The sequence below is a fragment of the Hippopotamus amphibius genome, chromosome 5, assembly GCF_030028045.1.
Source record: "Hippopotamus amphibius kiboko isolate mHipAmp2 chromosome 5, mHipAmp2.hap2, whole genome shotgun sequence".
In the NCBI taxonomy this organism is placed as follows: domain Eukaryota; kingdom Metazoa; phylum Chordata; class Mammalia; order Artiodactyla; family Hippopotamidae; genus Hippopotamus; species Hippopotamus amphibius.
In genome coordinates, this window is record NC_080190.1 from 95606661 (window position 1) to 95631276 (window position 24616).

The window sequence follows — 24616 nt, forward strand, 5'->3', positions numbered from 1 at the left end:
TGTTGATGGACATTTAGGTTGCTTCCATGTCCTGGCTATTGTAAATAGTGCTGCAATGAACATTGGAGTGCATGTGTCTTTTTGAATTATGGTATTCTTTGTGTATATGGCCAGGAGTGGGATTGCTGGGTCATATGGTCATTCTATTTTTAGTTTTGCAAGGAACCTCCATACTGTTCTCCATAGTGGCTGTATCAATTTACATTCCCACCAACAGTGCAAGAGCATTCCCTTTTTTCCACACCCCCTCCAGCATTTACTGTTTGTAGATTTTCTGATGATGCCCATTCTAACCAGTGTGAGGTGATACTTCATTGTAGTTTTGATTTGCATTTCTCTAATAATTAGTGATGTTGAGCAGCTTTTCATGTGCCTCTTGGACATCTGTATGTCTTCTTTGGAGAAATACCTATTTAGCTCTTCTGCCCATTTTTTGATTGGGTTGTTTGTTTTTTTAATATTGAGCTGGATGAACTGTTTATGTATTTTGGAGATTAATACTTTGTCTGTTGATGCATTTGCAAATATTTTCTCCCATTCTGAGGGTTGTCTTTTCATCTTGCATATAGTAAGTTCCTTTGCTGTGCAGAAGCTTTGAAGTTTCATTAGGTCCCACTTATTTAATTTTATTTTTATTTCCATTACTCTAGGGGGTGGATCAAAAAAGATCTTGCTGTAATTTACGTTGAAGAGTGTTCTTCCTATGTTTTCCTCTAGGAGTATTACAGTGTCTGGCCTTACATATAGGTCTTTAATCCATTTTGAGTTTATTTTTGTGTATGGTGTTAAGAAGTGTTCTAATCTCATTCTTTTACATGTAGCTGTCCCGTTTTCCCAGCACCACTTATTGAAGAGGCTGCCTTTTCTCCATTGTATATCCTTGCCTCCTTTGTCACAGATTAGTTGACCATAGTTTATCTCTGGGTTTTCTATCCTGTTCCATTGATCTATATTTCTGTTTTTGTGCCAGTACCATACTGTCTTGATCACTGTAGCCTTATAGTATAGCCTGAAGTCAGGAAGCCTGATTCCACCAACTCTATCTATCCCTCTCGAGATTGCTTTGGCTATTCGGGGTCTTTTGCATTTCCATACACATCGTAAAATTTCTTGCTCTAGTTCTGTGAAAAATGCCATTGGTAATTTGATCGGGATTGCATTGAATCTGTAAATTGCTTTGGGTGGTATAGTCATTTTCACAATGTTGATTCTTCCAATCCAAGAACATGATATATTTCTCCATCTGTCTGTGTCCTCTTTGATTTCTTTCATTACTGTCTTGTAGTTTTCTGAGTAAAGGTCTTTTACCTCCTTGGTTAGGTTTATTCCTAGGTATTTTATTCTTTTTGTTGCAGTGGTGAACAGGATTGTTTCCTTAATTTCTCTTTCTGATCTTTCATTGTTGGTGTATAGAAATGCAAGAGATTTCTGTGTGTTAATTTTATATCCTGCAACTTTACCAAATTCATTGATTAGCTCAAGTAGTTTTCTGGTGGCATCTTTAGGATTTTCTATGTATAATACCATGTCATCTGTGAACAGTGACAGTTTTACTTCTTTTCCAATTGGATTCCTTTTATTCCTTTTTCTTTTCTGATTGCTGTGGCAAGGACTTCCAAAACTATGTTAAATAGTAGTGGCGAGAGTGGACATCCTTGTCTTGTTCCTGATCTTAAAGGGAATGCTTGCAGTTTTTCACTATTGAGAATGATGTTTGCTGTGGGTTTGTCATATATGGCCTTTATTATGTTGAGGTAGGTTCCCTCTATGCCCACCTTCTGGAGAGTTTTTATCATAAATGGGTATTGAATTTTGTCAAAAGCTTTTTCTGCATCTATTGAGATGATCATGTGGTTTTGATCCTTCAGTTTGTTAATATGGTGTATCACATTGATTGATTTGCATATATTGAAGAATCCTTGCATTCCAGGGATAAACCCAACCTGATCATGATGTATGATCCTTTTAATGTGTTGTTGGATTCTGTTGGCTAGTATTTTGTTGAGGATTTTTGCATCTAAATTCATCACTAATATTGGTCTGTAGTTTTCTTTTTTGTAGTATCTTTGTCTGGTTTTGGTATCAGGGTGATGGTGGCCTCATAAAATGAGTTTGGAAGTGTTCCTTCCTCTGCAATTTTTTGAATGAGCTTGAGGGGAATGGATGTTAGCTCTTCTCTAAATGTTTGATAAAATTCACCTGTGAATCCATCTGGCCCTGAACTTTTGTTTGTTGGGAGATTTTTAATCACAGTTTCAATTTCATTCCTTGTGATTGGTCTGTTCATATTTTCTATGTCTTCCTGATTCAGTCTTGGAAGGTTATACCTTTCTAAGAATTTGTCCATTTCATCCAGGTTGTCCATTTTTATTGGCATATAGTTGCTTGTAGTATTCTCTTATGCTGCTTTTTAGTTCTGTGGTGTGCACTGCAACTTCTCCTGTTTCATTTCTGATTTTATTGATTTGAGTCCTCTCCCTCTTTTGCTTGATAAGTCTTGCTAGAGTTTTATCAATTTTATTTATCTTCTCAAAGAACCATTTTTAGTTTTATTGATTTTTGCTATTGTTTTCTTTGTTTCTATTTCATTTAGTTCTGCTCTCATCTTTATGATTTCTCTCTGTCTACTAACTTTAGGTTTTGTTTGCTCTTTTTTCTCTAGTTTGTTTAGGTGTAAGGTTAGATTGTTCATTTGGGATTTTTCTTGTTTCTTGAGGTAGGATTGTATTGCTATAAACTTCCCTCCTAGAACTGCTTTACGTGCATCCCATAGGTTTTGGATGATTGTGTTTTCATTGTCATTTGTCTCTAAGTATTTTTTGATTTCCTCTTTGATTTCTTCAGTGATCTCTTGGGTATTTAGTAGCATATTGTTTAGCCTCCATGTGTTTGTGTTTTTTACAATTTTTTCCTGTAATTGATTTCTAATCTCATAGCATTATGGTCAGAAAAGATGCTTGATATGATTTCAATTTTCTTAAATTTACCAAGGCTTGATTTGTGACCCAAAATGTGATCTATCCTGGAGAATGTTATATGTGCACTTAAGAAGAACGTGTAATCTGCTGTTTTGGGATTTAACATACAATAGATATCTATTAAGTCTAGCTGGTTTATTCTGTCATTTAAAGCTTGTGTACCCTTATTAATTTTCTGTGTGGATGATCTGTCCATTGGTGTAAGTGGGGTGTTAAAGTCCCCCACTATGATTGTGTTCCTATCGATTTCCTCTTTCATAGTTGTTAGCATTTGCCTTATGTATTGAGGTGCTCCTATATTGGGTGCATATATATTTATAATTGTTACCTCCTTTTCTTGGATGGATCCCTTGATCTTTATGTGGTGTCCTTTCTTGTTTCTTGCAACATTTTTTATTTTAAAGTCTATTTTCTCTGATATGAGTATTGCTACACCTGCTTTCTTTTGATTTCCCTTTGCATGGAATATCTTTTCCCATCCCCTCACTTTCAGTCTGAATGTGTCCCTAGGTCTGAAGTGGGTCTCTTGTAGACAGCATATATATGGGTCTTGTTTTTGTATCCATTCAGCCAGTCTGTGTCTTTTGGTTGGTGTCTTTAGTCCATTTACATTCAAGGTAGTTGTCAATATTTATGTTCCTATTGCCATTTTATTAATTGTTTTGTTTTTGTTTTTGTAGGTCCTTTTCTTCTCTTATGTTTCCCGCTTAGAGAGGTTCCTTTAGCATTTGTTGTAGGGCTGGTTTGGTGCTGCTGAATTCTCTTAGCTGTTGCTTATCTGTAAAGCTTTGGATTTCTTCATCAAATCTGAATGAGATCCTTGCTGGGTAGATTATTCTTGGTTGTAGGTTCTTCCCTTTCATCACTTTAAATATATCATGCCACTCCCTTCTGGCTTGCAGAGTTTCTGCTGAGAAATCAGCTGTTAACCTGATGGGAGTTCCCTTGTATGTGATTTGTCATTTTTCCTGTGTTGCTTTTACTAACATTTCTCTGTCTTTAATTTTTGTCAGTTTGACTACTATATGTCTTGGCATGTTTCTCCTTGGCTTTATCCTGCCTGGGACTCTCTGAGCTTCCTGGACTTGGGTAGCTATTTCCTTTCCCATGTTAGGGGAGTTTTCAACTATACCCTCTTCCATTATTTTCTCAGGTCCTTTCTCTCTCTCTTCTCCTTCTGGGACCCCTATAATGCAAATGTTGGTGTGTTTAATGTTGTCCCAGAGGTCTCTTAGGCTGTCTTCAGTTTTGTTCATTATTTTTTCTTTATTCTTTTCCGCATCAGTGATTATCACCATTCTGTCCTCCAGCTCACTTATTCGCCCTTCTGCCTCAGTTAACCTGCTATTGATTCCTCTAGTGTATTTTTCATTTCAGTTATTGTGTTGCATATCTCTGTTTGTTTGCTCTTTACTTCTTCTACATCTTTGGTAAACTTTTCTTGCAACTTTTCGATCTTTGCATCCAGTCTTTTTTCAAAGTCCTGGATCATCTTCACCATCAATATTCTGAATTCTTTTTCTGGAAGGGTGCCTATCTCTTCTTCATTTAGTTATTTTTCTGGAGTTTTATCTTATCCATTCATCTGGTACAAAGTCTTCTGCCTTTTCATTTTCTCTATCTTTCTGTGGCTGTGGTTGTCAGTTCCATAAGACGGAATACTGCTAATACTGCATGATACTGCTGTCTGCCCTCTTGTGGAGGAAGCTATCTAGGAGACTCGTGGGTGCTTCCTGATGGGAGGGCCTGATGGTGGGTTGGGCTGGAAGTGTGAAGCTTAGTAAAACTTTAATCCAGTTTGGTGGGTGGACCTCAGTAAAATTAATCTGCTTGTCTTCCAATGGGTGGGGCTGTCTTCTGACCCTGTTGGTTGTTTGGCCTGAGGATACCTAGCACTGGAGCTTACATGCTCTTTGGTGGGGCTAATGGCAGACTCTGGGAGGGCTCACACCAATGAGCACTTCCCAGAACCCCTGCCGCCAGAGTCCCTGTCCCCTTGGTGAGCCACAGCTGCCCCCCACCTCTGCAGGCAACCATCCAACACCAGCAGGTAGGTCTGGTTCAGTCTCATGGGGTCACTTTTCCTTCCCCCTTGGTCCTGGTGAGCACACATTTTTGTGTGCCCTCCAAGAGTGGAGTCTCTGTTTCCCCCAGTCCTGTGGAGGTCCTGCAATCAAATCCCTCTGGCTTTTAAAATCTGATTATCTATGGATTCCTCCTCCCGTTACTGGTCCCAGGTTGGGAAGCCTGACGTGAGCCTCAGAACCCTCACTTTTGTGGGTGGACTTCTGTGGTATAACTGTTCTCCAGTTTGTGAGTCACCCACCCAGCATTTATGGGATTTGATTTTTAACGTGATTGCGCCCCTCCTACCATCTCACTGTGGCTTCTCCTTTGTCTCTGGATGTGGGGTGTCTTTTTTGGTGAGTTCCAGTGTCTTTCTATCGATGATTTTTCAGCATTTAGTTGTAATTGTGGTGCTCTTGCAAGAGGGAGTGAGTGCACATCCTCCTACTCTGCCATCTTGAACCATATCTCCCTCTGTGGCTTTTTAATTGATGTGGTCCCTACCCCTGGTTCCTAGCTGTCAGGAGGCCTGAAAAACAAGAGCTCACATTCCCGTGCCATCATCCCCTCTGATCTGTTGATTATCTCATCTTGGTCCCAGCCTCACTGAAAACCAGCCAGCCCCCAAAGTATAGTAAGGTGCACACTCGTTTCATTGATTTGTAGCTATATCGAAGATGTGTGTGTGTGTGTATGTGTGTGTTGTATTTATACACATACATGGGTTTCATTATTGGAAGAACTGTCTTAATTCTCATTTGCTTCTTTACTAAAGGTGGAATTTCAGAATCCTGAGGAAAGGAGAAATATATAACATGAAGCAAAATTGTCCTGTTTCTTTTATACACATATACACATGCACTCACACACACCAAGCAGTACACATACAGATCAGAACGTTACTAGATGGGTTACTGATTGATCCATAGGTAGGTAGGTGGAGAGAGAAAGAGAGAGAGGGAGATTAATAGATAATAGATAGATGATGTATAGGTAGGTGATAGGTGATAGTTTAGATAGATAGACAGACAGATAGATTATAGATAGATGATAGAGAGATAGATCATAGGTAGTTGACAGGTGACAGGTTAGACAGCTACAACACACATCGTGCACAGCCTTCTATATTAAGGCAGAGGCATGGATGGGGAAGGGCAGGCCAGATCACCTGTGCAGATTTGCTATCCCCACCCCCAGAAGCAGCCACAGTGGCCTCACTCTCAGTCCCTCTCCTGGCCTCTGTGGTATTTAGATCCTTGTGTGTTCCAGTTCCAGAAGGACCAAATCCAGCCTGAAGGGAGATGGCCTGACATTTTCCAAATGTCAGGTGTGTCCACCTGCCAGGCCGTTCTGTTCATGTCGCTTTGTATTTTCACTGACTTTTGATTAGTTCTTCTCTCAGTTTTGATGGTGGTGCATCTGCAACTCCAGCTATCATTATCGGGTGCTTTTCTTTTAATTCTGTCATTTTACTTCATTATAGTGGTTTCTGTTGTTAGGGACATCTACAATTGTTATATATCCATAAGAGGATGACATTTTTGTCATCCTGAGATGGAGATGTTTCTTTTCTCTGCATTAGAATTGCTTTTCTCATCTCTTTCAATTACAGCCTCATTGGTGTGCCCTTTTCCAATCTTTTGCTTCCGCTCTCTTTTGTGCTGATGAATCTAAAACGTGCCTATTCTGCGTAGCTTAAAGGTGGGTCTCAATGTTTTATCCAGTTAGACAATATCTGCATGTGATTAAATTGTTTCACTCAATCACATTTAAAAATCATTGATTTTTTTGGATGTACATCTGCCATTTTGCTATTTGTTTTGTAGATGTTTCACATCTTTTTATTTTCTCTATTTCTTTTTAGTTCCTTATTTATATTAAGCTTTATTTTAATGCAGAATTTTAATTCCAGTGTTGGTTTTTTAACTATATGTTTTGATTTTTTTTTTAGAATTTAATCTTGAGATTGAATTGTGCATCTTTAAATTATCACAATTCATGTTAGCTTTATACTGACATAATATTGGTATTCTACAGAAATTTTGCTGCATTTTAACACAAAGCCATTTCAGATGCTTTACTTTGTATTATTATGGTCATATATATCACATATATGCTGTAAATTCAAAAATAGAGTGATACAATTATTGCTTTAAACAGTTTCATGTTATTTCTTAGGTAACTTAAAGAAGACTCATAATTAGCGACATACCTGCTATTTCCAGGGCTCTTTAGTTTCTCCTGTGGATGCCAGTTTCTGTCTGGCATCATTTTCTTTCATATCATAGAACTTTCTTTAATATTTCATGTGGGGAAGTCCTGCCAGCTATGAATTACCCAGTTCCTTATCTGGAAAAGCCTTTATTTTGCCTTTTATTCTGAAAAATAGTTCTGTTGGATAAAGAAATGGTGGTTGACCTTTTTTGTTTGTACATTTCAATATGTTGACTATGTCATTCTGTAGTCTTCTGACATCTGGTTTTCAATATAAAGTTAGCTCTTAAACACATTGAAGTTTTCCTATATGTGATGAAAATTTAGCTGTTTTCAATATTTTCTCTTATCTATGTCTTTCAGCAGTTTGGCTTATGATGTGTCTAGGTGTGTATCCCTTTGTGGTTATTCTACTTGGACTATGTTGAATATTTTGGATTTCTAAGTTAATGTTTTCCCTGGATTTTTGAAAGTTTTTGGCTATCGCTCCCTCGAGTAACACTATCCCCCCCGTTTCTCTTGCTGCTCTCCTTCTGGAACTGTCACCACACCTGTGCTGATATACTTCACACTGCCTCAAGGGTCTCTAAATTACTTTCATTTTCTTCAAACTTTTTTAAAAAATTTCTGTTTTTCACATTTGATGATTTCTATTAATCTACGAGAAAGCAAAAAACCAAACTGCGAATTTGAGGATATTGAAGTTAAGGAACTACTTACAAAAACATAAGGCTGTTTTTGAGAAACTGAAAGGGTTTATCTGTATCTGTCACTGGAGAGGCAAGGAAGAGGCTGTGATAAAAATCTTTAGGGTATTCGTACGGATAAGGATGCCTGACAGAAGAGGTGTTTATCTCTGGGGCAGCACCTAGCGAACCCATAGCAGCCTCTGCAAGGATGGGGTTGGACCCTCACCTCTCTCTCTTCCTCCCCTCTTTTCTCTCACTAGTTTCTCTCGTAGAAGGGTTCCAGTGGGAATCGGGAGGGTGGGGGAGTTTGCCCCTGAAGGTCATGCACGTCAGCAGACACAGGACATGATGTGGAAGGATGGGATTTAAATCCAGTGGGGAAACTGTAGACACAGAGCATACTTTGCAAGCAGCACCATGTTGGACTGGTTTCTCTGTCGAATTATAATCAATTTGTTGGGATTTATTTTATTTTCAGAGGGAAAAATAAATGACTGTAGTATAGTATTAATTTCATTTCACACCATATTAAATGTATTTCATATTAACAGCATAGAATACATTTTCTTTTTACTATCGGGCTACCCTTTAAATTCAGAAGCACAAATGAGAGCATGTTGGACATTTACAATGGAAATAAATGCTTAATATTATATTTTGAAGCCACCATGTTAAGCATTGTGCCTTTTAAGAGTTTTTGAGAATTTTTCTGTCCATGATACTAGCTAAAGGATCTTTTGAACATAGTGATCTATAAAGGCTATTTTACAAATTCTTAACTCACAGAAAAAGATTTAGTTTAAATATGCATATATTTAGATTTAGTAAGTCTTCTGAATAATATACTAATTCTCTATAGTATAGCCTTATGTGTTGCTGAATATATAATTTTATTCAAACAATGTTTCTGTAGAATGCATTAAATTTTAATGAAGACGCAGGGAGAGAGAGTTGGCTATTCTGTTCTGTCATTTTCCATCAATCCTGAGACGTGTTGGAATGTGTATTAGAAGAGTTTTGGACAGGAAGTGAATGTGATGCCAGGAAGCAGGCAGTGGACTGGGAGCTGTGAATCTGCGTTGGAAGCACAGTGACACTGCCACCACGCTATCCATGAGAATGTCTGTGATACTGGCCATGTCCTGGGATCCACGCCTCGCTGTGTGAATGCAACTTGTCCTCTGTGTTAACTGAGTATGAGGCCAGGACTTTTAGCCTCTGCAGAAGGGCGTCCAGGAGGACAGAGCTTACGGGGCATTAGGGCTGTGAGTCACGGGCAGCGACTCCAGGCCCCGCCAAGGGTCGGGGTCCGAGAGTTTGAGCCCATATCTGAGCAGCAGGTGCCCGTGGAGATGCAGGGAGCCTGGATCAGGTGTGGCTCATAAATGCCAGAGGTGTAGGCTCAGAACTCGCTTCTGGATAGGTTAAAACAGCAGCCAACATGATGTCGGAAAGCCGAATGCAGAGGAAGAAAATCCTGGCAAGATTGCTAAGGCATCCGGGCTGCTCTTAGGCATTTAGTACAGAGGAGGGGCCTGTTTAAAAACTGGGGAAATGGGAGCAATGTCTTCGTCAGAATTCAAGCGTAAGAAGAGTCTAGGGTGGGGGTCTGGTGGTAATGAGAGGAACACTGCAAAGTCTCAGGCCAGCCTCGAAATGTTAGTCTTGCGCGATTGAAATACATGCTTGCTGAGTAGGGGAGCGTGGAAAGGCTTGGCTGAAGCTAAGCCAGCCGTGGTGAGGGCAGAAGCGCAGGGCAGAGCGGAGCCTCAGATATCCTGAGCTTATGTTGCCGTGATTTTGAGATTTGGAACACAGGAAAAGAGTCTCTTTGGCAGCAAAATCAAAGAATATCTTCCTTGAGCTCTTGTGTTCATCACCGAGAATGTATCCCTTGTAGAGGACATTGATAAATTGCAATATGTATTTGAAAATCCAAGTGAAATAGTGTGAATTCAATTACTTATGATTTAATTAAGGTCAAGCGAAATACATAAGGAGATAGAAAATGTACAAAGCTATGTTTTAGCTATATTTTCCATATCTTAATGAATTGGTGAATACAGATATTTTATGAAACACAGATATCATCAATTAGATTTAATTGATGTACTAATGTTTATAAAAACATTTAATACATTTAAATCTTCAGACATTCTCATGTATTATTGGTGAGAGTATGAATGGTTACACATTGTTTGGAGGGAAGTTTTATATTAAGTACCAGCATTTAAACCACACATATCATTGGGCTGAACGATTCTTCTTTTGTAAAGGATATTGTTAGAAGAAAAAACTTACATGCGATAGAAGGATAAAGACGAGACAGTTGTCCCACCAACATAGAAATGGTTACACAATTTTTTTACAGTCACTCTGTAGGTTACAATACCAGTGTACTCAAATAGGTCTGTATGTGCAGAAATTAAAATTCAAAAATAAAACAATCACCCATACAATGACTCCATCTGTTGAGGCTTTTTTATGCCTACATGCACACATTTCTTTTTAAGGTTTAGGATGATTTCTATGAGATGGTTACCCCTGAGTGTCTTCAGAGAAGGGTGAAGATCTAAAAGAAAGTGAAGATCCGATTTGCATGTTTCATTTTATATATTTTGTATGTTTGACCGATTTTTTAAGAACTTTTATTGAGATACAATTGACATACAATAAACTGCATATATTTACAGTGTAAAATTTGATATTTTTTTCTTTTCAGTAATGTATATATGGCAATCCCAATCTCCCAATTCATCCCCCCGCAACCCTCCCTGCTTTCCCCGCTTGGTGTCCATATGTTTCTTCTCTGCATCTGTGTCTCTATTTCTGCCTTGCAAACTGGTTGATTTGTACTATTTTTTATATTCCACATATATGTGTTAATATATGATATTTGTTTTTCTCTTTCTGACTCACCTTACTCTGTATGACAGTCTCTAGGTCCATCTATGTCTCTACAAATGTCCCATTTTTTTTCCTTTTTATGGCTGAGTAATATTCCATTGTATACATGTACCACATCTTCTTTATCCATTCATCTGTTGATGGACATTTAGGTTGCTTCCATGTCCTGGCTATTGTAAATAGTGCTGCAATGAACATTGGAGTGCATGTGTCTTTTTGAATTATGGTTTTCTCTGGATATATGCCCAGGAGTGGGATTGCTGGGTCATATGGTAACTCTATTTTCAGTTTTGCAAGGAACCTCTATACTGTTCTCCATAGTGGCTGTATCAATTTACATTCCCACCAACAGTGCAAGAGTGTTCTCTTTTTTCCACACCCCCTCCAGCATTTACTGTTTGTAGATTTTCTGATGATGCCCATTCTAACCAGTGTGAGGTGATAGTTTTGATTTGCATTTCTCTAATAATTAGTAATATTGAACAGCTCTTCATGTGCCTCTTGGCCACATGTATATCTTCTTTGGAGAAATGCCTATTTAGGTCTTTTGCACATTTTTGATTTTTTTTTTTTTTTGATATTGAGCTGGATGAACTGTTTATTTTTTTGGAGATTAATCCTTTGTCTGTTGATTCATTTGCAAATATTTTCTCCCATTCTGAGGGTTGTCTTTTCATCTTGCTTATTGCTTCCTTTGCTGTGCAGAAGCTTTGAAGTTTCATTAGGTCCCACTTATTTAATTTTATTTTCATTTCCATTACTCTAGGGGGTAGATCAAAAAAGATCTTGCTGTTATTTACATCGAAGAGTGTTCTTCCTATGTTTTCCTCCAGGAGTTTTATAGTGTCTGGCCTTACACTGAGGTCTTTAATCCATTTTGAGTTTATTTTTGTGTATCGTGTTAGAGACTGTTCTACTTTCATTCTTTTCCATGTAGCTGTCCAGTTTTCCCAGCACCACTTATTGAAGAGCCTGCCTCTTCTCCATTGTATATCCTTGCCTCCTTTGTCATAGATTAGTTGACATAGTTTATCTCTGGGTTTTCTATCCTGTTCCATTGATCTATATTTCTGTTTTTGTGCCAGTACCATCCTGTCTTGGTTATTGTAGGTTTGTAGTGTAGTCTGAAGTCAGGGAGTCTGATTCCTCCAGCTCTGGTTTTTTCCCTCAAGATTGCTTTGGCTATTCTTTTTTTTGTGTCTCCATTTGACTGATTTTTAATTAACATTTGTATAGCCCTTAAGTAGATACTATTTATTAACATTAAAAAGTAAAAATTAAGACAATAATAATCACATATTACATACCCCTTATTATACAAAAATAAGAAAGTCTGTATGGGATATATGATTTTTTTGTGACATAGCAATCCTTATAGTTTGAAATAAACTTTAAGTCTTAATTATATTTTGAAGAAATGCCAGTACATGTCTGAAACACTGCAGAAAAGCAACACTTGATATGATTGAATCTGAAGGAGATTCATCCTTTCTGGGTTATGGGGCCTGTGATTCTCACAGCAGAAGGAGACACTCCATTTACATAGCAAGGAGTCAAGAACACTTTCTGTCACCAAACATAGAAACTTTTCTGGTTTGTTAACTTTGGTTTCATCCTTGAAAATGAAATTGTAATTCTAGAGGGAGAATTAATTTGTAAAGCCAGTCCCAAACTACATTCTAACAAATTGACGTGTAGTAGACTGTCATGACAACACATGTAGTTATTTTTTACTACCCAGTGAGCAATGACCCATTCTGAAATCTGCATTTTAATTACATAATCCTACCTACTGAGGCGTGAGTTAATTTTCATCACAGTTTAAGCAACAGGCAGATTTAGGAGAATGACTAAAATGGATATACTTAATATGTATTCGTTGTAATGACAGAAAGTAAGGTTTTTTAAATGAAATTTATTTGTATTTCTTACGCTCTGTATAATAGTTTATTTTGTTCCATGAGCAAAACAATAAATGCAGTGTTTCAAAACATATGCACAATACAACAACGTATTAGTATTTAATAAAAAGCTTAAAGAATTGTGATAATGTAATGTTCAAAGATAATCAGGGATGTTGGGGAGAAGTTTTCCTCTAGAAAAAATGATGTAGTACATTTAGAAGGTAATAAATATTACACATTGTATGATAATATATTAAAAGGAAGGAGATCTAGAAGCAGATACCACTGTGGCTAGAGGAAGGAAAACAGAAATAAACACTTGCTAGCTTTTTTTTTTTTGAGATGTTTAAGGCAGTTCAATGAAAGCCTCTTTGGGTTTCCACGTGAAGAAACTCTTCTGCTAAACCTTTTATAGGGACATCAAAGGAGGATGGAGGTGGAGCACGGCTCACGGCCGGAGCAAGAGATGTCAGGACATTGATGGGTGTTAGATCACCCACCGGGGGTAGAGAGATGAGAACTTGTCATTTCACAAGAACTTGCCAACAGCTTCCAATCACTCTTTGAGTAACAGCAAAGTCTTTACAAGAAGGCACCACTCAGACTCCAGCCGAGAGGCAGGAGCCACTCCAGTTATTTGAACAGAGAGGATTTAATGTACAGGATTTTAACTAGATGTCAAGTGTTTAATATGCAATTGAAAAGGTAAAAAAAAAAATTACTAGGGTTGTACAGAGGTGGCAGGAAGCAGCCTCACACCTAGGTCTGATGTGATGCTGAATTGTGTTTGTTAGTAGTTTGTTGAGGACTTTTAAATCTATAATTTGTAGAAATATCAGTATTTAGTTTCCTTCTTTTATAGGACCTTTATCTGGCTTTGCTCTCAGGGTAATGCTATCTTCATAAAATGGAGTTATTCCCTCCTCTTCAATTTTTTAGAAGAATTTGAGAAGGATCGGTGTTAATGTTTTTCACATGTGGCATAGAATTCACCAGTGAAGCCATCTTGCCTTGAACTTGTCTCTCTTGGGAGGTTTTGATTACAGATTCAGTCTCCTTACTACCTACAGATCTCTTCAGATTTTCTGTTTCTTCAAGATCCAGTGTTGGCAGTTTGTGTGTTTCTGAGAATTATCCTATTTAGCCTAAGTTATCCAATGTACTGGCATACAATTATTTATGGTACTCTGTTCTAATCTTCTTATTTCTGTCAAATTGGTGGTGATGGCCTCCTCTTTCCTTCTGATTAACTTATTTGAATTTTCTCTCTTTTTTCTTAGTCACTGTAGCACACATTTGTCAATTATGTTGCTCTTTTGCAAGAACCAATTGTAGGCTTTGTTGAATTTCTCTACTGTTTTTCTATTCTCTATTTTGTTTCTCTCTGCTTCAAACTGTATTATTCCTTCGTTCTGCTTATTTGTGATTTAGTATGTAGTCTTTTGAATGCAAAGTTAGGTTGTTTTCATTGGAGTTGAAAAAAAGTATAAATTTTAATATTTGTAGAGAACACACTTTTATACCTATAATCATAATTTTAAGAGCAACGTCACTGTAATTTACACCTATTTAGTTCCATAAAATAAGACAGTGAGGTTATAGTCAGTGAATTAATTTTAATAAGACACTTAATAAGTGGCAAGCTTCACATACTACTCTAAGTAAACAGATGCTGTTTCTACAATATATTTTAAATCCCCATAAATGTAGTTTCCTATAACAACATTTATAATCCAAGGTTTACAATTCAACAATCCTTAGAATTATTAAATCAAACATTTCAAGATTTTTGCTGTTAGTAGTAAATAGAACTAATAGAGAATAAGTACAAATTTAAATCACGAGTTTTGATAATTCACATGTGTGTTCACTAACTTTCATCTCATGGTTTAAATAACGTTATTTGTTAATGAAGTGCTTTGCCTTCCCCAGATGCTTTTGAATCCCAAACTTGTAGCATCTAATCCTATCTGAAGTTCAATAAAAATTGAATTGAAGTTATTTTAGGCTTACAATAACTTATTTCCTCTATAGATATAATTTAATTGTATTAAAACATCTGAGTATCTTAAAAACATGAAGATATAGAATAAAGAGAAAATAGTTTCATAGTCAAGAAACTCAGTTTCCAGAGTGTGTTTCGTGGGTTTGTCCCTTTCTGCTCCACACAAACACTTTCAGAATTTTCACAAACTGCCGTTCTTCACATCATTTTAACATAAAAATATATAGCAGCTTTTCATAATTTTCCTTTCTTTAAGAAAAGAAATATTTTAAATAATTTTTATGTAATTATTTAAAAAATAAATGTTTTCACTATGGGAAATTGAAAAATACTTCAAAAGAGAAGAGAAATATGGGTTTCATAGTCTCAACATACAGATCTAATCATGTTTAAAAAATTATTATGCATTTAGTGTAGATGTCACACATTATGTAATATTTACTTGAGATTCCATTTTTCTCATAACTTTAAAAATTATAGTCAATTGTCTTATTCTGAGCTTTTTCTATATTCTTTCAAAATCTCATTTTCAGTGGTTCTATCAAAGTATGTAGGTGTGATCTTCTATTAACATAAATTAGTTTTTCTATTTCACCCTCACAAATATTGATTCAGTAGATAGCCTGTGTACGCTTGTTTGTACGAATTTCTGATAACTTCCTTAGAAAATTCCTAACAGTACAAATATTGAGTCAGCGATGATCTTCATGGTTATAACTGTATATATATAGATGTCACAGAACTGTCCTCAGCATATGCTATAAAAATACCTCCCTGCAGCCTCATGAGTGTGGAGGCTGGTGCTATTTGAACCTCGGTGCCTCGCACTGGAATCAACGTATTCACTCTCTTCTGGTGATGATTTATTTCCTCACCTCTGGCAGAAACCTCTTCTGTCCACCAATAATAGCGTGTGGCCTTGATGACTTTGTTCCGCGGCTCTGAAGAGTGCTTCATCTGTGTCTTGTCAGGGCCACTCTGGCTCTGTATCAACTGGGCAGCTTGGCTGGAGTAAGCGAAGTGGCCCTGGAGGTCACTTTACATCCGGGAAAGCGCAGAGTGAATGTGGTACTTGAAATTCTCTGAAAGATTGAGGTGAAGGCCAGTTAGGAGAGTGACCACCCTAGTACTATTCTTAGAAAATTTAATAGTTCTGAGCTTAAGGTGCCTGAAGCAGTACTGATACCACTTTACTGAGCTACTGGATTCTAGGCCTGAGGAAGACCTTCTGTGTTCTGTAACCTGAACCTCCCTTTCTAGCTAACCAGATTTAGCTCACAGCTAACTCCCTTTATTTGTAAGTTAGTGCTTTCTGTGCACGAAGTGCATTGTTTAAAAGTTTCCTTTAAAATGGCCGGAAGTCGTGTTCCAGGCACTGTCCACTCAGTGACATCATGGTGTCCTCTGGAGGACACGAAGGTTTCTCTCTCTTCCATGTGGAGACTTTCATATAATCAAAGTCATATTTCTTCCTCTAGGTCTTTTCCTCTATGACCTAAACATACTCAATTTCTTTAGCTGTTCACTTTGGCACTTGCTTTCCAGATCTTCAACTTTTCTGTTGAACTTTTCTGAGCTTACTTTAATCGATCGGTTTCCCTGTTATACTATGCTTCCAGAATAATGACAAGAACCGTGGTCAGTTTCCTAAGCTCTTTACTTACCCCCTTTCATCCCACATCACACGTATGTGCTAAGTCCTGTGACCCCCACCTTATAGACCAGGACCCCAAAGTTCATGGAGGTAAAGGATTTTGAGCAGAATTACAGCTCCTGACATGACTAAGTGCTGGACCCCAGAAATGTGACTGCATCTCAACTACTCTGCACTCATCGTTTCAGGTGTAGCAGACCAAGTACATCGCAGGAGGTCTGTTACTCCCCTGTCATAAGCATCGTGTTTAATGAATATTGCGGAGAATAACATCAACACCTCTGACACTTACATCAGATCATCTGCTTATTTTGATCTTTCAGGCAACTACTTATTTTTTTTTTCAAAACTATTGCCATCATAGATTACCCCACTCTTACCCATGTAGGTAACGTTCTAAGCGTAAATGAAGACTTTCCCATTTAATACTCTTAAATTTCATCAGTTTGTTTCACTCTGACAGAAAGTACTCCTGTCTGCTTCTCTACTCCAGTGTATTAGCGAACGTTCCCAACTTTTTGCCTCTGCAGTTTTGATGAGAATATTTTCTGCTTTCACCCAGATTAGTCATAAACGTGTTGAAAACTACCAGGGTGTTCTGATCTGTGTAGATGTGACTCGTAGAGCCAGGATGGGGATAAGAGTACATGTGTGCTGAGTTACATTGTAAACCTTCTTTTAGAGGACACCTCATACCTGCTCTTCTCCCCAGCGTCGCTGTGTCAGGGAGTCCAAACACTGCTTTCAGCTGTGTTCTCAGTTTCACCTCGGGGTTCAAAGTCTCTTCTGAAATCAGAATTCAAACCCAGGCTTGCCTGTCTGAGAGCACACGCTTTTCCCCATTATTCTCCTAGATTCAGGACCTTCTTAGAGATATACCGGAGCTTTCCCACACGAGTGAGGATTCTTGTGTGGAATTTCCTGTGTACAACAACCTCCTTTTACTCTACACTCCTTGTTAGTTTGTGGAAGTATTTCACAAGTACGCTGGGAGTATTAGTGATGAGCCATTATTGACCACACATCGCGTAGGTGACAGGCAGCAGGGCACGTGAAGCCCACCTTCACGTGCAGAGATCAAGTAAAACGCATTCCCAGACCAGAAGAAAGAACGCAGTGTCCTGTGTCATCACCGCGTGTATCCACTCCATCTGTCATGGAAGGAAAATGTAAATTAAAGCCTCAGTTTATTTCTCTGTGCTGTTCCCATTACTTCCTGTTATTGATGTTGATGTTTTTGTATCTGTGATTTGTGATAGATTGCACATTTTATTATTATAAAGTGCCCTTCCTAGCCTCACATGATGCTTTTTTCCTTTTTCTACTTTTTTCTGATATAAACAGGTATTTCATATTTTATTGCTGGTGTTTTATTCCTTTGGCTGGCATGTCTGCTCTTGCTCATCTTTTTATTTACAACTTTCCTGAGTCACTTTTTTACATAAATTTTGTATATATTACATAGTTGTGTTTTGCTTAGTGAACTAATATGACCGACATCTTCTTTTAATAGATACATTTATTTCATTTATATTAATTAAAATAACAGATGGGTGATTTAATTCTACAGTCATATTTTATTGGTTTTAATATATAAATTGTATTACTTAATGCTCCCTGCATGTTCCTACTTTTAGCTGAGAAGGTTTATCTTACTCTAATCCTCTAATTTACAGGCATTCTCCATTTCACTAGAGGGGAGCTAGAGGTGAGCTATAAAATCCCTAATTTGAAAAATAAGAGAATGCATACATATGTCTTACTTTTTCTTTTCTTAATGTCCCTTCGTCAATAAATTACTTTATATTTTTAGCATATTTAGTTCATAATTACTTGATTTTTAGCATATGTTCTGATAACTGGTTATGACAGATGATAAAGTCAGCGTAATGATGCTACTTTCTCCACCCACTCCCAACTAATCTCATTTATTTTAATTTCTCCAGTGCAACAGCTTTCAACATTGAAATGCTCTTTTGTAACAATAACTGCCGATTCGATTTTAGTCTTGTTTTCTACAGACAGTATGGTTTCTACTACTCAGTACCATTTATGTTTTTTTTTTCTATTCATCTCATTTCTCTGGCTGGCAGGAGGTTACCTTCTTTTACTTTCTATAAGAAGTTCTCGGACGTGAGGGCGATCTGGCTGCGACATCTGCCACCCCATTGATCGCCAGGGTTGATTTGGCTGATCTGGCTGGCTAGGCGGGTGTCCCCTTCCTCCCTCACCTCTCCATGTGCGTCCCTTCCAAAGCTGCGCGCTCAGTCGAAGAAGACGACCTTCCCCAATAGAGGAGGACCGTTCTTCAGTCTAGGGTATACGAGTAGCTGCACTCCCCTGCTAGAACCTCCAAACAAGCTCTCAAGAAGTTCTCTGGGGAGTAATTTTTCCATTTGTTAGTACATGTTCTGAATTTTTAAACTGTGCCCTTTATTCTTGAATAGCATGTTGGTAGTGGAAGAAAATGCACATTTTTTTCTTTCAGAGCCCTATTCCGCTGTCTTCTTGTGTTAAATTTTTCAGTCGAGGTGACTGAGGCTCAACTGATTTTTTTTTTCCTGAAGGAGGCTTCTTTATTGACTTGGCCAAGTAGACTGAAAGAGTCTTCCTTTTCTTTGAAGTTTAGTAACTTATTAACTTAGCCCTCAGGACTGACCCTTCTTGTTCAATTATTCCTGGAACACAGTGTGTCTATTTAACCAGTAGATTCAAGCAATCTTACATTTTGCAAATTTTTCTTTACATATATCTTTACATTCTTCCCCTCTTGCTTGTTTTCTTATTCAGGGTCACTAATGAATTTTTCTATTGAATCTCTTACATCCTTCATCCACTTCTACTTTATTTCTCCCATTATCTCAGTCCCCTCCTCTACTCTTACTTGAGTTTTTGGCAATGTCTATTTTGCCAGTATCTTTCAATTCCACCTTCATTTCTGTAAAGTAATATTTTTTCCATTTCTCTTGAGATGAACCAGCTTTTTTTCTCTCTCCCTCTTGCTTTACTATGTTACCTGTGGTCTTTAGATTTACCTACTTTTCTTGTTGTGTAGGGGAGATATTTTTTATTCTTTAATTCATGCAAATTTTCATCACCATTTAAATTTTAATTGCAATTGTTTCCTATTAAATATTCTTTATTTTGAAATGAGACTGTCTGTTCATCAACTCCCTTATCTTTTATTAAGTTTAAAGAGGCACTATATCTGGTCCTCCAATGAAGTGAACTTCTCCTGGTCCAGGCTGTAGCAGAGGAGCCGGCTCCAGTAGACAGTGCAGAAACTTCCCTGAAATAGCTGTAACCCAACAAATCCTTACCAACCATACCCAGGTAGTTAATACAATATTCTGGTTATGAAAAGAAAAATATTTGAAAATACTCTGTGTGTGTGTGCGTGTGATATAATGTTTGCTAATATAAATCCTGTGCGCCTCTCTTGATGGGAAGTTACTTAATTGTGTCATCAATGATGTGAACCATTTCTGTAGGCAGAGAGAATCGCTGAAGCCTTAAAATCAGAGACGAATTCCTGGCTCATAGACGATTCGTCGTAGCGCTGGTATGTTCTTCACTCTCTGTAAGAGGCTTACGAGCACCTCATTTTTGCCTTCAGAGCCGTGAGGGTTGGCCATCACCTGTGCTCTTAGGAACTGCAGACTCCTCACTCTCCCTGCCTTTTAGCATGCGATGCAGTCACTGGCACACCTCGTCATCCAAATGCCGGGGAGCTGTGGTGTCTGATGGGATTGGCTTTCGTGTGTGAGGAAACTCCTAGCAGTGCTCTTCTAGTGTCATCACTACGTGGGACCTCACCACCCGTCCAGGGTCTAAGTGTGGGAAGTAACTGATTGCTTTTTCAATTGATAAATAAGTTGATTTTCTGTAATATCTGAATAATTTTGTAATTATTGAATCTGGAAGATTCAGTTTCCCTTAGGCTAGTTGATGGTGAGAAATCAGAAGTGATAAAAGCTAAGTAGGGATTTGTGAAAGGTTTAAATTATTTATGTAGTTTCATATATATATATATAAATCTATGCAGGATTATAAAATATAAGATGAGGCTTGAAATCTTAATTTATGACGATATCTGTATCTTTAACTGGATGATAAAGGAAGACCGTCATAAGTTAAATCTCCTTAAAAGGGAGAGAGAAGTGGGGTTAACTTAGTTTAAGGTTTCAGGAGGAGACCAGAAGACAGAAATTGTCAGCCTCAAGCTTCGAAATCCTGGCCGTTACCATGCATGGTGACAAGGTCCATGTGGTAACTACCAAGGGTCTAGAATTCTGCAACCAAATTTCTTGTCTGCATACTTCTTCCCGGGTCAGTCTCCTCATTGGTTGTGCTAAACTCTGTCTTCTAGCTGCCTTATCTGTAAACCAGTTGTTTTAAAAGTATGGTACAATTTAATAGAGGTAAATAGTTCAGCTTTATGTCTGGCACATGGTAAACATACCAGCTTTGTCAAGACTGTCAAGCAGCCTGAGGTCCTGCTCTGCTTACAAGGTCACATCCTTTATATACAATAATGTTGCAGAAACGTGAGGCACCTGGAGCAGATCTTCAGCCAAAGTAACATCTGTGTCCGTGACCCACAGCCAGACTGCAGGGGGTGGCAGTGACAGTGGGGAAGGACAGATGGGGGGAAGGTGCTTCTCTGTTTACATGCAGGCGTGAAACCAACCCTCCCCACTGCAATCCCGAGAAGAGACAGTCAACCTGTCCTTTTGAAGCAGGATGGAAAGAACCCTGGGTCTCTCTGCCTGAGCTTCTAAAATGTAAATGTCTCTTGAAGGCCAGATAAACCCAGGTGTCTCTGGGCTATGTGACTCAGAGAGTCTCCAAGCTCTGGGCCTCCCGCCTTTTGAAATGAACATCTCCAGGGAGAGAGCACGGGACCTTTGCTGGGGCCTGTCTAGGCTGCAACCATTCGGCCCCTCAGGGACAGAGCAGGTTTTATTATCCTTTCAGCTCAGGTGAGAACAGTAGCTATGGATCTAATTCTCAAGGTACATGAAAAGAAACAGTTTTCCAAAAAAAAAAAAAAAGAAAGAAAAAAGAAACAGTTTTCCAGTAAAAGTAAAGACAAACATTCTAACAGTCTTGCCTTCTTCTGCATACATTCCCTAGTCTCAGGAGCTAGGGCTTTGTACAGGAGCACCGAGAAATCCAGGGAGGTTTACGTCCTCACAGTAAAGCAAGTGGACACAAGGACTTTGCGCGTTAGTGCATTGTCTTCAGTGTCGTTTTCTCCATGATCACCCGTCGTGGTCCCTGCTATACACGAGTCTAGTTTAACTAGAACACGTTTTGTGTGGTTGCCCGAGTAGCAGTCTTTCCACATTTTGGAACGGTTTTCAACATTTAGTAGATGTCACCAAATTAACAATGAGTGACTCTACATCCCATAACCCAAAGGGTAAGTAAAGAGGAGCCCCACGGGTGAACGGGTTTCTGTGTTAAATGTACGTGGTAGGAAGGCTGCTATAGTCTGCTTCCTTTATCACTTTCTTAAGGGTGATTTAATCAACCAAACTGTATAATTCTTTTCCCTGATAATGTGAAAGAAGATTTAAGTGATTTGCGGCACAGGAAAGCACAGCAAGAACGTTCGCGTAAGAGAACCTGTCATCCCAATGGGGGTTAATGGACTGATTCCACGCTCCGTGGTGCACGCGCTGCGGAAAACTGCTTTACTGCCCGAGTCCCCTTCCCGCCAGTTTTGCTGATGTAGGTGCTGACCCGGGCTCCTGTCTGCTGGACTCACTCTTAGTGCCATAGAAGCCTTAACGTATGACTCAGATGACGTGGGTGATGTGCTCAATGCTCCATCGTTAAGAAATACTTTAAAATGAGCTCACTTCAGACAGTAATACTGCACTGTTTAGGGACACAGCAGTGTTTTCCACCAGTGGTTAATTTCCACCAGATGGAATATGCCCTTCAGTGAAGAACAAAACAGCTCAAAATACAAAACTGTCCGTTAAATTATATTTATAGTTACATTCTAGCTGCAAAAGGTAGGTGTAAGCTTGGAAAATGGGGGAATATGTTATAAAATGATAAATATCATGTCATACTTTATTATCTTTTATTAGCTTAAGGAAAATATGTTTGGTGTGCTCTTCCTATCATGAAATAATAAGTAAAAGAGCAAACTCATGAATAATTCAGGGCCAAATATTATAAAACTAGTGAAATATATACAAACCCAAAGCTAAAAATATGAAGACCATCATATTCAAAAAGAAATCGTGGTTTTATCGCAAGCGGAGGTTGATGCTATGTGTGTTCCCTGCTGCCCCAAATGAGGTGGGTGGCAGCTCAGTCCCCGGTGGGAGGACCCCAAGTGCATCTCAGACAGACAGGTGCTCCTGAGACAGCAGAGCTGCAGAAGAGAAATGGGCTAAAATGTAAACACAGAGGGTGAGCTAAGGATTGAAACGTTCTGTATGAGAAGCAAGGTCTTAGTGGAGTGAAGCAGGTAGGCGGTCGTCAAAGAGGAGAGTGTAAAGTCCAGTTGTCTCTGGCATGTGCATGCCGGGGCTGTGCCTCTGCAGAGGTCAGGGCTGAATGGCTTCCAGGTAAATAGAACTATGTGTGGCTGGACATTTTATACTAATGAAGGCCAGGAAGATGTGATTTCCAAGTGAAAGTGATCACTCTGTCAGGCATCAGTGGGGCCCAGTGACACATGAAGGCAACGCATCTTCCAAATAAGGGCTGCAGCCCAGGCCATGTTTCCTTTGAAGAGTCACAGAAATGGATCTTCCAGATCAAGGAAAAGAGAGACCAGGAGCATCCTGGGGAAGGTGCCTGTGCATGGGGGTGGGGGAGGACATATCTCTTTGGCCCTTTTGCATTTCTGCAGATCTCGTGAGCACACATTTTGTTTCAGACTATTTTTTCAAGGGTGTTTACAAAGAGAGCAGACTTAGAAAATGGAGAAATGCTTCTCTTCAGAACCAAGGGGAGATTTTCCCACATTCCCCTTGGAAGTCTTGGAAGGTAGAGATAACATCTCCCTCCAGAGCATAGGGGAGGTGTGCCTCCCACCTGTTATAAAATATCCGGGTTCCCTAAACTTAGGGATCCTCGCATGACATGCAGCCCATCGTGTGCAGACACATCAGACACAAATATGCTGAGGTCCCCAGTGTTTGCTGTGCCAAGTTGATAAAGTCCTTTGCGTCCCAAGAGTAGAATGTCTTCCACTGGCATCCGTAAACCTGTGAGAGGCTCACTTAGGAGCTTTCAAAATCCCAGACCCCTTCTGGTTCACATCAGTTTGCAGCAAGGAGGAGATCCTGCCAGAAGCGTTGCTTTTTGGTAGAGGAAGGATGAAAGCCTCATGGATGATTAATTAGATTTGAGAGAAGTCCATGCGCCTCAGCAGCAAACACTTTGATTGCTTGTTAATGAGGAGTGATTGGAGAGGAGGTTCCAGGCAGTGGACTGGGAAGCAGATTACAAAACAGCCTCCTGAATCGAGCATCCTCGGATGCTCCTGGCTGTCCTTCAGGTGGGGCAGCCTCGCTCAGCCCTCTGGCTGCAGCCTCAAGTCTGTCCCCTTGTAGCAGCTGGATTTGTGCTGGGACCCCAGAAAGGTCGCACCCTTTCCAGAAATTCCCTGCACTGAGCATTAAAGAGGTGAAATTTATACCCACTGTGAGGAGAAACCAGGTGAATAGGGTGAATAGTTAGAATCATACCTGGTTCACTTGGGAGATGAGGGGGGAGCACATCATGTCTCATGAGGAAGAAGGACAAAGGGGAAAATGCGCCTGGTTTCCTGGCATGGAGCGCCCTGCAGTCTCTGTCGCTCCTGGCCCTCGGAGTCAGTCTTTCCTTTTTCATGAAAGGAAACCGGTGTTTGCACCTGAGTAGTTTCATTGACTGCTCCCTGCTAATAGAATTTAGGGATTCTAAGAGCCTCCTTTAATTCTGTATTCACTCTGTCCCTCTGTGGCTCAAGCTGGCAGTGTTTCTGCTGAAAGAGCTTTCTTACTCATTTCTAGGTCTCTCATAGATTTCAAAAGCATTCACTCCTTAGGACAAAAGCTAACTTCACAGGTCTTTCTGTTGACGGTCTCTCTCTTCGCCTCCTGCTGAGATGCTTGGGGACAACACCCCTAAGATTCCTGGAGACCCTCCAATTTAGTTGATAAGATCTCTGAGCCACATTCTTAATC

General features: G+C 39.1%; 1 protein-coding gene across 1 annotated transcript in view; it reads left to right on the forward strand.

Moving 5' to 3' along the window:
• SNTG1 (syntrophin gamma 1) overlaps nucleotides 1-24616 on the forward strand; it is a 213324-nt gene that overhangs the window by 128919 nt on the left and 59789 nt on the right. The window lies entirely within an intron of this gene.